At 34.8% G+C, this 11,127-nt stretch overlaps 1 pseudogene; it reads left to right on the forward strand.

Moving 5' to 3' along the window:
• Positions 1–5,133: 5,133 nt before the first annotated feature.
• Positions 5,134–6,387, forward strand: LOC100601072 (annotated as a pseudogene).
• The last annotated feature ends 4,740 nt before the right edge of the window (positions 6,388–11,127 follow it).

Below are 11,127 nucleotides of genomic sequence, written 5' to 3' on the forward strand. Positions count from 1 at the left end.
GGAGAAGAATCTCATTCATTCAACATTTCTTAGAGCTATATAAGATCATTAATAAGGATTTTCTCAATTAACTACTAAATCAGCAATTAAGGCAAAGAGATCTACCACAAATAAAAGGATTATTGATTTTAAAAATTCAGTCACATCTAGTTGATGGATATTCATCACACACAGTCTTTAACTGTAAACTATGACTCTCCCTACCAATTAAACATAACAAAAAGAGGAAAAGTTAGATGGTTTTCAAGTAGTCAAGCTGCCAAGACAGTAATGAGATTGTATGCTATAGCTTAACACTTTTAAAAAAAAAGTATACGTGTTTCAAAACACAATTTTAAAATAGCTTGAAATATATTTCAGCCAAGTTAAAACTGATCAGGCACATTTATTTGCAGGACCACATAAAATTACAGTAATGGAAAGGCAGCATGATATACTAATAGTTACAGCTACACCCTACACTTGCATAGAGCAGCATATATGCCAGACCATGTTTTAATTATTAAATATAATGTAAAAATGCTAAGAGTACAATAACCTAGTGAATTCCTTTATATTTAAATTTATTAAGATAAAAACATAGAATTTTAAAAACCTGGATATGTTCATTTTAGTTTAACAGGATATGTAAAGTCTCACAAAAATTGAAAAAGCCTACCACCCAACACCTTTCACTCTTTTACTAGATGGCAACATTTTCTTTAGCATTTTTTAATGTTGGCCAAAGCTCCTGTTATTAGCCCTGTGATGAGTGAGTTTTGGCAGTCTAGAAAAGATAGTACTAGTTCTACAGGGCAGTGTTACAATTTTTCTTAAATTTTTTCCTTGCCCATGATTAATTACATGTAGACCTTTTGTAAATTAAGAATTGCAAGTTTCATGCTAATTTATATGACTGATAGTAGCCTTTACTCAAAGAGTAGCTTCTGTTTATATCTTTATCAAATGCTGCTCTATCTAGTCGGCTTTTTCATGATTGCAAATCTGAAGGGGTATTTTTTTCTGTCCTAGAAAGCATGACTGCAAATCTGAAGAAGTATTTTGTGTGTGTGTCAATGCAAAAATTGCACTGGATAAAGTTAAATAAGTAAGGAAGACGTTATTCAAGGCCGTTACAATAGGGGAGCAAGACCATAATACATTCTGAACTCACCTTTGCTGAAACAAGGGGTGAGAAAGTTTTAAGCGCTGGAGTAAGAGGGAAAACATAGGCCATTTGTATTGGCTCATTGGCTTTACCCAAAGGACAAGTAAACTTTCTTTTATCTTTGTGACAAGAGGTAATTTTACAATTTGGAGCAAGCCACCCACTCAGGAAGTTAAGCTCCAGTGTTCTTACAGAGACCTGAAGGTAACACTTTATCTTCCTTGATAATTACATATCAAAGGGATGGCTCCTGGATCCTTGAGAAAGACAATCCTGAGTTGTGAAACTGGTAAGAGGCTTTTAGAAAGATTTACATCTCAAAGGGGCAGATAAAGGATTTACAATTAAAGTTTTCTGAAGTAAATGCTCTAAGAAAAGGAAGGTCAAGGGGCCCAGCTAGAGTCAAGAAAGAGCCTGTCTAAAGCTTAATCAAGCTGGAAGGAACTTTAAGCCCATCTTGATCACAAGTATTAACAGAGATTCAGTTGTGAAAACTGATGAGAACCCTATAATAATGGCAAATGGTTGGGATGCAGAAGATATCCCAGTGTTTAATCTTACCAGAGTTTATTATGATTTTGATGATGTACTCATTAGATGCATTTAAGAAATCACCATGAACCCCGTTCATAAGGTGAAAGTGTATTGTGTCCATGTACATGTGAGTCAGACCTCTCATTCATTCTCACCCCTCCCACAGAAATGTGTGAGAAAAACATGGAAAATTTTTAAATTGCAAGTGTTTTCATAATCTTTGTTAATCTGACACAAAATGGACAATATTTATACTTCGAATCCTTGTAGCCCATCATTTTCATGGTGGACTGTTATGATGTACAGTGGGCCTCTATAACATCCGATATCAGACTTTCAGTTAATTCTGTAAATTGTCACTGGAGTATAATAGAATTAACCTAGAATTTAAGGTGGGAAAAATAAGGCGAAATTGTGGGTAGATTTATACCTTTGTCAAAAAGACTTTTTCTAATTTAGAAAGTTCCAAAGATAGAATTGACTGGGTTGGGAGGTAGTGAACTCTCTGTTAATCAGAGTATTCGAACTGAAACTTCATATAAGACATAATCAAAAGAATCAATAAATTGGTTGAAAAAACAGTATTATTGACCTCTAAGGCCCTCTTTTTAACTTCACAGTGTTTAGATTTGCCATCTGTCCAGCCAAAGTTTTTACCACTTTCTTATTCAATTATTATTACTGGAATGCTAGTTATAATTCATTTGAATTCCCATGTTTTTGTTTCATAGATTTAGTTAGAATATTAAATGAAGTATTATGTCTTGAATGTATTTGTCCTAAACATATGCAAAACAAAAACAAAAGTCTTCTAGCTCTCTATTTGCCCAAATTAACATGCAGTTGAAAAAAGTCATAATTGGCAGGTAATGTAAAGCAATAGAAACTTTGAAGGCCCTTAGCTTCCTGAAGAAAATTTTCATAACTGAAATTATCACTGGTTTGTATACACAAAGTTTCTCCCAATAATTTGGCAGTAGTTAGTATTTTAAAATCCTATCTAAGGGGTTTGTGTTGAATTTTTAATACATTCTTTTTTATTGATAATTTGGCTGAATATAAATTATAGTAAACTATTCTGAAAAAGTTAAAAAATTGAGTCAATTGTCTGATACATTGTCTTTCTAATGAAAAGGACCCTGGAGTTTCCAAACATTCATTTTCCCATACAATTTTATTGCATAAAGACTCCTTCCAAAGATTGTAAAGGAATGGGTCTTTTTTTGTTCTTTTCATTTTTTCAGGAGTAGAATTTCCACTTCCTTTACTAGCCATTTTTGGCAGATAATAATCATTTGGCATATTTTTATGATGCTTTGTGTCACTTACTCTAGACATATGCATTTCCCCTTGAGAAGCTTTCTAAAGAGAGCGTTTGACAACTACTTAAAAAATGATTGGATGATATTCTCAACGTTTATCCATTACCCATTTTATATTTTGCTTAACAAAGAAATGCATTGAAGATAGACTTACAGTTCAAAAGAAACTCCAGGAGAAACAATTACTTTGGCACAAAAATTATTATTTTACTTCTTGAATTAATTGATTTGGGAATCAGCAAACTGGTACTATAATTTTAAGTCCCAAGACATAATGCACGTGCATTACACAGAGAATCTTGCCCTGAAGCTTGTAGTTAATGAAATAAACTATTGAAAAAAAATGTAGCTTTGGAAAATGTTTTAAAGTAGTATTGTGCTCCAATTCTTTCTCGGTAAACTTTTTAATCTGTCAGGTTGAGGAAAATGTGGTTGATTTCAAAAGTGTCACTCTGATAGAATAAAGCCACCTCAGAAAAGAAGAGATTGTCAAGGGCAAACAGGTACGAAAGCACTAGCTGATTCTACATGCAGAGTATTTGTATCATATATGAAGTTGTAAAGAATTCCCACATAACTTAACTAAATATATTTTGTGATTTGTAGTACTGAACAAATATTTGTTCCTGCTACTTGTTTTTATTAAATACTGTGAACTCGTGACCCATAGGCTGCATTTAATAAGTTTTGTTCAGTATACATATTTTTGTTTTTCTTTGTTCTTTTTCTGAATTTTAAAATTTAAAATGTGTTAGCATTTAAAAATTATATTTATTTAAATATCCAGATGGCTGGTATTTCTTGAAAAATTGAAACTCCAACTGTGTTGGGCCCCCTGCCCCACATGGCATTCATATACCCATTTATTTATGTATCCATCTTTCCAATTAGGGAATAAATGTTTATTGAAAACTAATTTTATGCCAGGCACTGATGTAGGCACTGGAAATATAGAAGGTCCCTGCTCTCATGAAGCTCCTATATTAGATAGAGAGGGATTGCAGTTTTCCAGTTCATTACAGATAGCATCTCTCTTCATTTATGTGTTTTCTTGGCTTAAAATTTTAATTCCTAGTCTATATACTTGGAATGAAAGCTGACATAAAGTTAACTCTACAGCAGTTTTTTAAATTAATGTTTTTATTTTGCCTTGAGGACTTTTTAAGATTAAAATCTGATATCTTAAATTGTATGAGTAAAATTATGATTTAAAAACTGGCAAAGATTGTAAATACTTATCATGTTTAACTAAAATGTCAGTTAACTATAGTCAGCTCTGATTTTTTTCTCATTTTCTGTTTATCAAACATTTATAGAGCATTAATTATGCACTATAAAATATTTTAGGTATGAAATTACATACATGATAAGACATGACTCCACCTCTTAATGTGAAATAAATTTAACACAATGTGATAGACTGTAATAGAGTTTACATGCAAAGTGTAATTCGGAATATTTAAAAAAGCCAAATTTTTCTTGGGAATTCAAGGAAGGTCTCACAGAAGAAGGGACATTTGGTTCTTTCTGAAAGAAGATGACAAAAACTAAAAGTAGTCATTTTCTAGGAATATAAGACCCAAGAAACAGAATGTACAAACCATGAAAGCATAAGGTGTCATAATATAGAAAACTGATAGTCCTAAAATTTATTTAGTGAATGGTTCTGACTTACTTTTCAACAAATCTTTCTCTGGATCTGTTAATACTATGTTACTGAATGGTTGGGCTGTCAATCTCCTCTGCTGACATCAGCTTAGCTTAAGTGTACTTGTCAAAAAGAAAGGCTTTTGGTTTCATCTGAGACCTACTGAAACAGAGCGCATTTGCATTTTTTGAAGGAGTCCTCTTTGATATTTACAACAATAGGCTGGTATAATATATTTTCCCGTAGAATTAACAAGGAAACAAAAAGTGTTCTATAAAAATAGTAGAGTTTCTTTTCCCCCAGTGGATTTGCCACCAGAAAACAAGGGTTGTGGAAACAGCCCCAAGAGCCAAAATTGGAAAGGAACACACTCTTATCAGCATTGTGGTCATTGGACACGTAGATGGGGCAAGTCCACCACTACTGGCCATCTGATCCACAAATGAGGAGGCATCGACAAAAGAACCATTGAAAAATTTGAGAAGGAGGCTGCTGAGATGGGAATGGGCTCGTTCAAGTATGCCTGGGTCTTGGATAAACTGAAAGCTGAATGTGAACATGGTATCACCATTGATATCTCCCTGCCAAAATTTGAGACCAGCAAGTACTACATGACTATCATTGATTCCCCAGGACACAGACAGTTTATCAAAAACATGATTATAGGGACATCTCAGGCTGACCGTGCTGTCTTGATTGTTGCTGCTGGTGCTGGTGAATTTGAAGCTGGTATCTCCCAGAATGGGCGGACCCATGAGCATGCCCTTCTGGCTTACACACTGGGTGGGAAACAACTAATTGTTGATAACAAAATGGATCCCACTGGGCCACTCTACAGCAAGAAGAAATACAAATAAGTCATTAAAGAAGTCAGCACTTTAAGAAAATTAACTACAGCCCCTGACACAGTAGCATTTGTGCCAGTTTCTGGTTGGAATGGTGACAACATGCTGGAGCCAAGTGCTAACGTGCCTTGGTTCAAGGGATGGAAAGTCACTCGTAAAGATGGCAATGCCAGTGGAACCAAGCTGCTTGAGGCTCTGGACTGCATCCTACCACCGGCTTGTCCAACTGACAAGCGCTTGTCCCTGCCTTTCCAGGATGTCTACAAAATTGGTGGTGTTGCTACTCTGCCTATTGGAGGAGTGGGGACTGGTATTCTCAAACCTGGTATGGTGATCACCTTTGCTCCAGTCAGTGTTACAACTGAAGTAAAGTCTGTTGAAATGCACTATGAAGCTTTGAGTGACTCTCTTCCTCAGAACAATGTGGCTTCAATGTCAAGAATGTGTCTGTCAAAAATGTTCATTGTGGCAATGTTGCTGGTGACAACAAAAATGATCCACCAACAGAAACAACTGGCTTCACTGCTCAGGTGATTATCCTGAAGCATTCAGTCCAAATCAGTGCTGGCTATTCCCCTGTACTGGATTGCCACACAGCTCACATTGCACGCAAATTTGCTGAGCTGACGGAAAAGATTTATCGCCATTCTGTTAAGAAGCTGAAAGACGGCCCTAAATTCTTGAAGTCTGGTGATGTTGCCATCACTTGATATGGTTCTTGGCAAGCCCATGTGTGTTGAGAGCTTCTCAGACTATCCTCCTTTGGGTTGCTTTGCTATTCATGATATGAGACAGAGAGTTGCCATGGATGTCATCAAAGCAGTGGACAAGAAAGCTGCTGGAGCTGGCAAGGTCACCAAATCTGCCCAGAAAGTTCAGAAGGCTAAATGAATATTATCCCTAAAACCTGCCACCCCAGTCTTAATCAGTGGTAGAAGAATGGTCTCAGAACTGTTTGTTTCAATTGGCCATTTAAGTTTAATGGTAAAAGACTGGTTAATGATAACAATGCCTCATAAAACCTTTAGAAGGAAAGAAGAATGTTTCGTGGACCACTTTTTTTTTTTTTTGGCATATGGCAGTTTTAAGTTATTAGTTTTTAAAATCTGTACTCCTTTTTGTTTTTTTTTTTTTGAGACAAGAGTCTCACTCTGTTGCCCAGGTTGGAGTGCAGTGGCGTGACCTCAGCTCACTGCAACCTCTGCCTCCTGGGTTCAAGTGAATCTCCTGCCTCAGCCTCCCTAGTAGCTGGGACTACAGGCGCTTGCCACTGCGCCTGGCTAATTTTTTTTTTTTTTTTTTTGTAGTTTTAGTATAGACGGGGTTTTGCCATGTTGGCCACGCTGGTCTCCAACTCCTGACCTCAGGTGATCCACCAGCCTCAGCCTCCTGGGATTACAGGTGTGAGCTGCCTCATCCAGCCTAAAATCAGTACTTTTTTTTTTTTTTTTTTTTGAGATGGAGTCTCGCTCTGTCGCCTAGACTGGAGTGCAGTGGTGCGATCTCAGCTCACTGCAAGCTCTGCCTCCTGGATTCACGCCATTCTCCTGCCTCAGCCCCCTGAGTAGCTGGGACTACAGGCACCCACCACCACGCCTGGCTAATTTTTTTGTATTTTTAGTAGAGACAGGGTTTCACTAAAATCAGTACTTTTTAATGGAAACAACTTGACCAAAAATCTGTCACAGAATTTTGAGACCCATTAAAACAAAGTTTAGTGAGAAAAAAAATAGTAGAAACCTCAACTTATAAGTAGTTGCTTATTGTAAACAATACACAATTGATTCCTAATTTATCAAAAAGTATGTGGCCAGTTTTTTTAAGTCAACTGTTTGGAACTCAGAATTTCCCACAGAAATTGCTTTATAAGTAGTGATCAATTCATAACCCATCAGAGAAATATCCATATCCTTCAATCAAGTACCAAAAGAATCCATTTGCCACACTCCTTTAAGGGCAATAATTTAGAGTTTTGACTTGGTCTTGCAAAAGGACCTGAAGCAGGATCTTAGCTTGCCATTCTGTTCTGCATTTCAGTTAAAACACAAGGTAATTGGGATAGTAAGGTGTCTGAAGATACATTGGAAAGAAATGAGAGAAATGGAATCAAAGGGGATAAGAAATGGTAGAAAAGGAAAATGTTTTTGGAGGAGTTAGATGAACTGAATAACTAAGGACATGTCAGGTTATAGCAGCTTCTATCTCACCTATTGTTTTTGGTTTTTGATGGTTCAGAATTTTGGGGACAGGAGAGATGGTGCTCTAAAGCTGTGCTGTCCAATTTGGTAGCCACCAGACACATGTGGCTATTTAAATTTGGGTTAATTAAAATTAAATGCAACTAAAATGTATTTTCTCAGTTGCACTAGTCACATTTCAACTACTCAATGCTATGTTTGTTTCGTGACTACCATATTGGACGGCAGAGATACAGAACATTTTCATCACTGTAGAAGATGTATTAGGTAAAGAAGCCAACAGTAAGTATTTTAGGCTTAGTGGGCCATGATCTTTGTCTCATATTCCCATTTATTTCACATCCTTTACAAATGTTAAAAACATTATTAGCGCATGAATTGTACAATAAAAATTTACAGGCTGGACACCGTTAGTTAAACCCTGCTCTGGAACATCTCATCCTTTTCTTCTAATGAAGAGCAGGTTAGGTCAGAGGTACGTTCATGATTACAAAGGTTTTCTTGATCCTAAAATAGGTACTTACGCCTCACATTGAAATTTCAGCAAGAATAGGGGCATGATCCTTTCTACCTCTGCTAAGAACTGTGATTGGTCTATAGATTTCCTCTACCATGCCCTGGTGAGCAGGGCCGTATTTTTAATCTCAGTGCTCATGGATGGTGTTACCTGAGAAAATGTATTACAATGTGATTGCTTTGGAAGCATCAGTCCTTTTGTCCATGGCATTTTCAGATGAATAAATTACTAAAAATACATATTGATGAAAGATTCACATGCTCTGTTATAATATCATTATAATTAATCTAAAAAGACATTCTCTATTTAATGTAATGAAGTGGAACATCTTATAGGGTATTTATGCTCATTTGAAAAAGATATATTTATAGTGAGAGTTTAAATTTACGTATATATTTTGCATCATAAAAATGTGATCATTTGCTACTATTCTTCTATTACTAAAGTTCTAAATATTTTATATTTCTCCTTTAGCTGTCATCACTGGTAATACTAAATATGAAGTTTCTAATCTTAATTTGGCTTTAAAAACAGAAAAGAAAAATTTAGAAAAATTATCTAAAATATTTATGCATTCATTTCAACAAGATTTGTTAAATATTACCTATGTGGCAAGCACTATGCTAATAAGTAGTATAGTACAATATGTATATCAGTTTGGAGCATAAAATAATTCAACTGTGATTTGACTTATCTCAATAACACATGATGTGTTTGTAAAGTGTTTAAGCACTGTTGGGTGTTTGTCATTCACTGCATAGTTTATTCCTCACAAAAATCTCATGGAGAAGACACTATTATTATACCCATTTTAGAAATGAGGCACATTTACTTACTTCTGCCAGGATTATCTTTTCTACTACTACTATATGATCCAGAAAAATGCAATAATATATGTGAAAACATCAAGCAGTGCCTAGTTCATGAAAAAAACTCAAGTATTAAAACTCAAAGCAGTATGACAGTAGAATATAGTAGTTAGGACTATAGACTCTGGAATCAGACTGTGGTTTCAAATGCACTCCAATGCCAAAACCAGACAATGACATTATAAAAGAGGAAAACTACAGACCAGTATCCCATGAATAAGTGCAACTATCCTAAGCAAAATATTAGCGGATAAAATAAAAGTAATTATACACTATGACCAAGTGGGAATTATCCTAGGTATGCAAGACTGGTTCAACATTTGAAAATTAATTAATGTAATTCATCACATTAACAGGTTAAAGAAGAAAAATCACATAATCATAACAATAGATGTAGAAAAAGCATTTGAAAAAATTGAACATTCATTTATGGTAAAAACTCTACAAACTAGAAATATTGGTGGACTTCCTCAATTTGCTAAAGAACATTTACAAAAAAACCTATGGCTAGCATCACACTTAACAGTGACACACTAGAAGCTTTCTCTCTAAGATTAGGAGTAAAGCAAGAATATATTCTCTCACTACTCATATTCTATATTGTGCTGGAAGTCCCAGCTAATGCAATAAAACAACAAAAAGAAAGCAAAGAAAAAAGGAAGTAAAAAGTGCACAAATTGGGAAGGAAAAAATAAAATTATCTCTATTCACAGATAAATATAAAAAAAAAAAAAAAAAAAAAAAAAATAAAATATAAATCTATTCACAGATATCATTATTTATATAGAAAATCCCAGAGAATCAACAAACAAGCCTTAGAACTTATAAGTGATTATAGCAGGTTTGCAGGATACAAGGTGATATGGTTTAGCTGTGTCCCACCAAATCTCAACTTGAATTGTATCTCCCAGAATTCCCATGTGTTGTGGGAGGGACCCAGGGGGAGGTAATTCAATCATGGGAGCCAGTCTTTCCCATGTTATTCCTGTGATAGTGAATAAGTCTCACAAGATCTCATGGGTTTATCAGGGGTTTCTGCTTTTGCTTATCTCTCATTTTCTCTTGCTGCCACCATGTAAGAAGTGCCTTTCACCTCTCGCCATGATTCTGAGGCCTCCCCAGCAAGGTGGAAGTGTGAGTCCAATTAAATCTCCTTTTGTTAACATAGAAAAGTCAGTTGCTTTCCTATATACAAGCAGTGAACAACTGCATTTGAAATACAAAACCCAAAGTCATTTATATGAAAATTAAAAACCACACAAAATATTTTTTGCAAAAATGAAATACTTAGGTATGAATTTATCAAAAACATAGAAAACTGTATGAGAAAAATTATAAAACTCTGATAAAAAATCAGACAATTTAAACAAATGAAAATATTCCCTGTTAATGTGTAGAAAGATTTGATATTGTTAAGATGTCAGTTCTTCCTACCTTAGTCTACAGAGTCAATGCAATCCCAATCAAAATCCTAGAAAATTATTTTGTGGATATTGACAAACTGATTTGAAAGTTGAAACAGAAATGCAAAAGACAAGGAATAACCAAAACAATATCAAAGAGAAATAGTTGGAGGATTCAGGGATTCATTCAACCTGACTTCAAGACTTACTATAATGGTATAGTAAGTAATAGAGACAATGTGATATTGGCGAAATAGACAAATAGGTGAATAGCACAGAATAGAGAAACTAGACATAGACCCAGTTAATACAAATGAGGTCAACTGATCCTTGACAAAGGAGCAAGCACAATTTCATGCAAAAATCATAGTCTTTAAAAAAATGGTAGTCTATTCACACACAAAAACTGAACATAGACTCAAACCTTATGTTTTTGGCAAAAATTAACTAAAAACAGATCATAGATCTAAGTGTAAAATAAACTATAAAGCTACTAGAAGATAATATGGAAGAAAATCTAGGTGATCTTGTGTTTAGTGATGACTTTTTAGATACAAACCAAAAACATAATCAAAAAAACACAAAAATAATAAGTTGGGCTTCATTAAAATTAAAGGCTTCAGATCTGTAAGATATACTGTTAA

The sequence above is a fragment of the Nomascus leucogenys genome, chromosome 11 (genome assembly GCF_006542625.1).
Source record: "Nomascus leucogenys isolate Asia chromosome 11, Asia_NLE_v1, whole genome shotgun sequence".
Lineage (NCBI taxonomy): Eukaryota > Metazoa > Chordata > Mammalia > Primates > Hylobatidae > Nomascus > Nomascus leucogenys.